This window comes from Mizuhopecten yessoensis, unplaced genomic scaffold (genome assembly GCF_002113885.1).
Source record: "Mizuhopecten yessoensis strain PY_sf001 unplaced genomic scaffold, ASM211388v2 scaffold5519, whole genome shotgun sequence".
Taxonomy (NCBI): Eukaryota; Metazoa; Mollusca; class Bivalvia; order Pectinida; family Pectinidae; genus Mizuhopecten; species Mizuhopecten yessoensis.
The window spans coordinates 396,179-402,202 of record NW_018406089.1 but is presented as its reverse complement, the minus strand read 5'-3'; the positions used below and the strand labels follow the sequence as shown (position 1 = coordinate 402,202).

Sequence of the window (6,024 nt, the reverse complement as noted above, 5' to 3'; positions counted from 1 at the left end):
GGAAATAGACAGGGTAGATCACCAGTAACCACTTATATCTATAGCTCTAGAGTGTTAGTGGAAATAGACAGGGTCGATCACCAGTAACCACTTATATCTATAGCTCTAGAGTATTAGGGGAAATAGACAGGGTAGATCACCAATAACCAGCTATATCTATGGCGCTAGTTATAATATGCACTATACTTCACTGTATTTTTGAAAACATTAATGTATAGACACAATGTTAAGAGACAGAAAAGAACATAATCACGAGATACCACTACCATTGTTGACAAAAATGTTTTGATAGTTTTGAAAAATATGTATAGCTTTATGGCTCTGAACTATGGTGAAACAGATACACTATCTGTCTCACTACTAGTCACCTGGTATAAATGCTATCTACACTCACCTGAACAGGGCAGTATGTCGTCCGAGGAAATATACATTTATGTGTAGGTCTGCCTTTTGTACAATAATGTGTGTATAAATGTGTGTATAGTTAGTCTCTATAACATATCACATGGCCCGGAGTCAATGCCCAGGTCAAATCTATCTACTAATCACCAGTCAGAAATTACAATATGTGTTCACCTTTCTTGTTAGTTGCAGACAATAGTAAAAAAAACAGCATGTTACGCACTGTGTATTACAAAATAAAATTACCACTGTTAGTATTTAAACGTCAAAATTTCTTATTGGCTGTAAAATGGTCTTTTACAAGTCCTTGAAATCAGTTCAATTTTCAGTGTATAACAAAAAAAAAAAAAGTGCTTTTCATATTTTAAATTAATTCTGCAATTATTAACCTAATTTCTTTGAGATAACATCTTTATTTAAAACATTTCTTCAGAAAAGTTTATGCAGATATAACAGCCTTTGAAAACAAATAACCTTGAGTCATAATACTGTGTAAACAGTTACACTGCATCTCGCTAGTCTAACACAGTCAGGGGTAGGCGTACCTTGGCCTCAAACTTGTTAGATCATGCACAAAGACATAACAACTTTTGTACACGCCAAGTCACTGCATGTCAAGTTCCCTTCTCTCAGTTTGTTTTGTACTGTTTTAACTTACTTTATCAATTGTCCTCTTGGACATTTTATTTAGAAAACATTTTTACTTAAAGCACTGAAAAAATAGCATTGCCAAAACCTTGTGTCCGCCTATAGGTACAGCTGACAAGGCTAAAAACAAGTTAGGGGTTTAAACACACATTGTATTGTACAGAGTAGGTCATACACAGTCTGGCGCATTTCAACACCTTGTTCAGAAGCTATAGGTCAGGGTTGAATTAGGTGGTCGGGAAACTTGTCAATGTCTATTTCTAAATCAAAAGCTATGGTGAAATACAAAATTTAATAGTATTCATATAAAGAGTCCAGTTTTACTTGTTACTAATCAGACTAAAAGGAGAACACAGGAGATTACTTCTAGGGCCTAGTAGAATTGTTTTTCCCCAGCTATGGGAGGGGAAACTCCCCCTCCTCTGGCGCTACGCATCTCCAATGCTCGACCTCCTGAAAGCAAACACTCCGAAAAATGATTTGCTATATGCCATTGGCCACATAAAAAATAAACATTGGAGCAATTTTTGCTTTATATAATATAGATAGTATTTAGTAACTATGTACACTTTCTACACTTAAAACAAGGCAAGGGTAGAGCCAACGCTGTGATTTTCTTAATGGTGGAATTATTTGGTCCTTTGCTCCTCGTCTGGATACCCTAAAGTATGCAGGGGATTGACTAAAAGTGAGAACATCATAAGATAGATTCAATCACAACAGGCGAAGGAGTAATAAGTTATTCTTGTAGTTTATTAGAAGTGTCGACCAGTTTCGCCCCTACAATGGGCTTCTTCAGCACACTTTCTACACTTATATCCAAAATTATTTGAAGGTAATGGTATATCCATTAATTTCAAATCTGGCACATAGAGAATAGTACGTTTTTTAAGATATATCTATTATATCATACTTATCTCAATAATCCCCCAAATAAATTCTTTTTAATTTCTACATGTAGGTATTTGCCATGAAAAAGGGAAGAGACAGCTATACTAAATACAGAGTACAATTAAATGCAAGGCTCTTTCAGTTGACCCTTGACATTTAGTAATGTTCGAAAGTCAAATCACAATATCCTTGAAATTTGAAGAGTAAAAATAACAAAACTTTAAACCCAAGAATCAAAATTAACTTTGGGGAGTAAAAAACAAACTCAAAAGTGTTTACTGAAAGCCTGTTTAACATGTAGTACCAGATCAAATTATCTCCCCTTTTTCAAAGCAGATACCTGTGGTATCTATGTACCCAGTCAGTTTAGACCCTTTAATGAGACATTGGTCTTCTCATTGTGATATGTGACATCAAAAGAATTGTCCTTTTGATCAGTAGAAGAAATCATTGACCAAAACAGTTGTTAGCTGGTCCTGATGTGATCTCATGGAAACAGAAGATCAACCTCAAATCTTCAGTGGTCACTGGTGTCATTCTCTTACATTCTGTACCCCTGCAACATGTCACGATAAAATCAAAGACTTTTTTCACACTATCTTGCAAATGCTAGAGTAGTGTAGTTTGATCCCCTGCATAATAGATGTCTGCAATCAAAGGAATAGAACAGCAGCGTAATGGTAAAATTGACTGGCTTTGAAGTCAGGTGTTGCTCCTCTGTAAGGACAGGTATCAGACTAGTTAGTGGTCAGTTTTTTATGCCTAAAACCAATCAAACAGCTTATCGCATGCATTCCATTTTATCATGACAAATTCCAGGGGTGCAGAGAATAATTAAGTGAGCCTACCCCTTGGAATTTTGACAATTTTCTTTTTGAAATTCTGCCTCAGAAACCGAAGGATATAGGATATCCTTCATTTACCTACATTTGATACTCTATTAGACATGAATAAAACATGTTTTTATTGTTTTTCCTCATTTCTAGTTAATATCAGAACATCTTTTGCCTGTGTTTGCAGTAAATATTCTAAAAATTAATAAATATATATATCATCAATCTACCACCTATTTCAACACCCATGTTCAGTTTGATATAGAAATAGAAAAGTAATGTTTTACTTACAGTGGAACAACAGCATTGTAATGTCTGAACTGAGGCAGACACAAAAACAGGCTTTCATAACATGTGACAATGGTAGAATAAATATTATCAACATATGTTCATATATTATGATGGAATATATGTTACGTCATAAAAATGTTTGAAAAGCAATAAATAACATTTCCAACATTTTTTCACTTTTGTTACATATGTTCCGTCATAATACATCCCATATTTGATTACTTGTATATGCTAATTGTATTGTTTGTATAAATTGTATATCTAATGTACTGTAAGGCGCTTTAGAGTGACTTATTCTAGATAGATAGGGTGATATATCAAATGTTGTATATTATTTATTATCATTGTCTCATAACACACAAAAAACATTTTCAATTGAATATTACATTATAATCTATATAAACAGATGTTTCACATTTACATATATTGATCATGAGTAAATGCGATATAGAAGTCTCGGCTTCTGACGGGCTGTAATACAGACAGACAAAATCCAGCTATGATCAGCATTCCACAGTCCACGTTATATTTATATAAGAAGTCAAAGCATCTCTATGAATTGACAAAAACTTATGCAATGTCCATTGTTTTGGAGCTTGTAGTTTAAAACACAGGACTCATTTAAACTTCTGGTTGGGATATTTTGTTTTCTTCATTGAGTGCACATAATGCTGAGTACATTATAAATAATAGATCTTGGAAGGATCCTTCAAAATATTTTTTTCGTGTTAGAAACCCAAGAGGGAAATAAATTCACACACTAAGAAAGTTAGTGATCATAGTCCCAGATCAATAAATCATCAATCACAGGTCCTGCCTTACAGCTGTGTTATCAACTGGAATAGGACCAACGTGGTGGACGAAGAGAGGCTTTCGAGTAGTTCTTGAGAAATAGCAACAAAACATTAACTCTCAAAATATCAGTTGTCTTATTATGCCAGCCGTCTTGGTCTTGTGATCAGTTCCAAAATTAAACATACACAACTATCAGAATCAAGAGGGAACTGATTTGTGAAATTTGAAAAAGTTCTCTAGGTTTTTTATCAGAAACAGTGGTAATATTTTTTCACTGTCAAAATCCAAGGTAACAATTTTGTTCATACGGTTGGTCACAAACTTGGACATGACGCTCAACAATACCTAGGATCAGTGGAGAACGAAAATTGAGAAAGACCCATCCAGAACTTTCTGGGAACTAGATATAACAGACATTTACTGTGAAAACCTAGGAATATCATTATCCGAGAAAAAACATGTCTGGAAACTAAATAGGATTGGTTTTCATGTGTACAATAAAACAGTGAAGGCTGCACACTACCTAATACTGAGTTATTGGCAGGATCAGAACAAAGTCTGATGTTGTCTATAAATGTAAGAAAACACCTGTCTAAACTCTGATTTTGTATTCATCTATGCAGAGAGAATATTTAATTGTTTATCGATGAGTACCAAATACATTCCACAAGTATTGCACCAGAGATGTTTTTTCACATATTTCATATATTTTCATATATTCTATTTGGCTAGTAGCCATCTTGTTCTTCTGATCAGTCACAAAATGGAACATGCTCAACCAAGAACCTGATAGCAGGAACATTTAAATAAAATTTGACAAAAATTTAAATAGTAATTTAACACATCAATTGTTTTTGCTGTCAAAGGTGGATCAGCTTGCTTTCAAACTCAAGTTTTGTAGCTTAATATATCAGAGGACTGCTTTTAACACCAATAAAGTATGCATTTGTTTTGCTTAAATCTCAATCTCTCTATTTGTAAATTGTCAAAATCACATATTATAAACAGCTACATGTAGCTTAACGTATACTGTATATTTCACGACATATATATGATACAGATATAAAAATGTAGGAAGTAATAAAGCGTTAAAGAGTATTAAGTTGCTTTCAAAAGAACATCACGGAAACTGGAGATCTTCAGCGGTGTTGGCACAGATACCTAAATATAGCTATAGCCACACACACGTTTATTGATTTCATTATTCTGTGACGTGAACAATGATGGGATGGGCTGAATAGCGTTAATAAACAATCGTACACAACTTGTACAACATAAGCACCAACACCTAACATAGGACTTACTTTGTAAGCCTATTTCTCCATTCTTTAACAACACTGAATGTGTAATTTCCTGATCGTGTTACGTAGACGCAGTGTTATGTTACGATACGCCATGTTATTAGTTTATACTGTATATAATATATCAAGACGGGTCTTGCTACCGTCTGTTAATAACAACATTTATCCAAAAACGGATTACAAGACCACTCACTGACTTATTGACGATACCGTGTAGCATTCATAACATAATTTGATTTGATAATCCTGTGTATTGAGCTCGACACATTTACCTCGCCTGGGGCCAGTCGTGGGAGGAAATCATAATTATCAAACCACAATAGCAAAATACTTTCAAAATGTGAATAGGAAATAACAACTATCACCGCTTACGTAGTGTTTGAGTGACGATTCGATGCTGTAATGTAGTCTTCAAGTTTATACCGGCGTCCTTCCTATGATCTTGGTCTTTTGAATGAAAAACACCACTAGTGTTTATCTGACCTTGACCCGAGTTGACCCGAACATTGCATTTGATTGGTTAAAAAGGTGGGCAGGTCTCCACGCACCCACTTCGGTGCTTTTCCATTCGGATATTTAGTTAGCTAACAATAAAGAAGTCGGGTATATATAATCAAGCTTTTAAAGGAGGCTCGTTAAATAATTTCACGTCCAGTTTTGACAGACATAGAATCCTAAACACTTTAGGAAAAAAAGATGAAGGAAGCACACTTTTTGTTTCGATAATCCTCTTATGATGGCACTTTCCGTAAGCGAGTGTATTGTCCATGATTAAATGTTTCTACAGTTTATATCAGGCGCGGTTTAAGGGGGGAGGTGGGAGGGGGGGGCACACCCGGCCCCGGCCCCGGCCCCGCCCCCCC

General features: G+C 35.0%; 1 protein-coding gene across 3 annotated transcripts in view; it reads right to left on the bottom strand.

Annotated features, from left to right (window-relative positions):
* LOC110450801 (tyrosine aminotransferase-like) overlaps positions 1-5,663 on the bottom strand; it is a 27,200-nt gene extending 21,537 nt beyond the window's left edge. For 2 of the 3 annotated variants that reach the window (XM_021498512.1, XM_021498511.1), the window contains exon 1: positions 5,534-5,663. The gene's annotated coding sequence lies outside the window, so the exon portion shown is untranslated. Of the gene's footprint in view, positions 1-394; positions 463-5,533 lie in introns of those variants that run through there. The other variant, XM_021498515.1, reaches the window with a different exon arrangement.
* Positions 5,664-6,024: the final 361 nt, after the last annotated feature.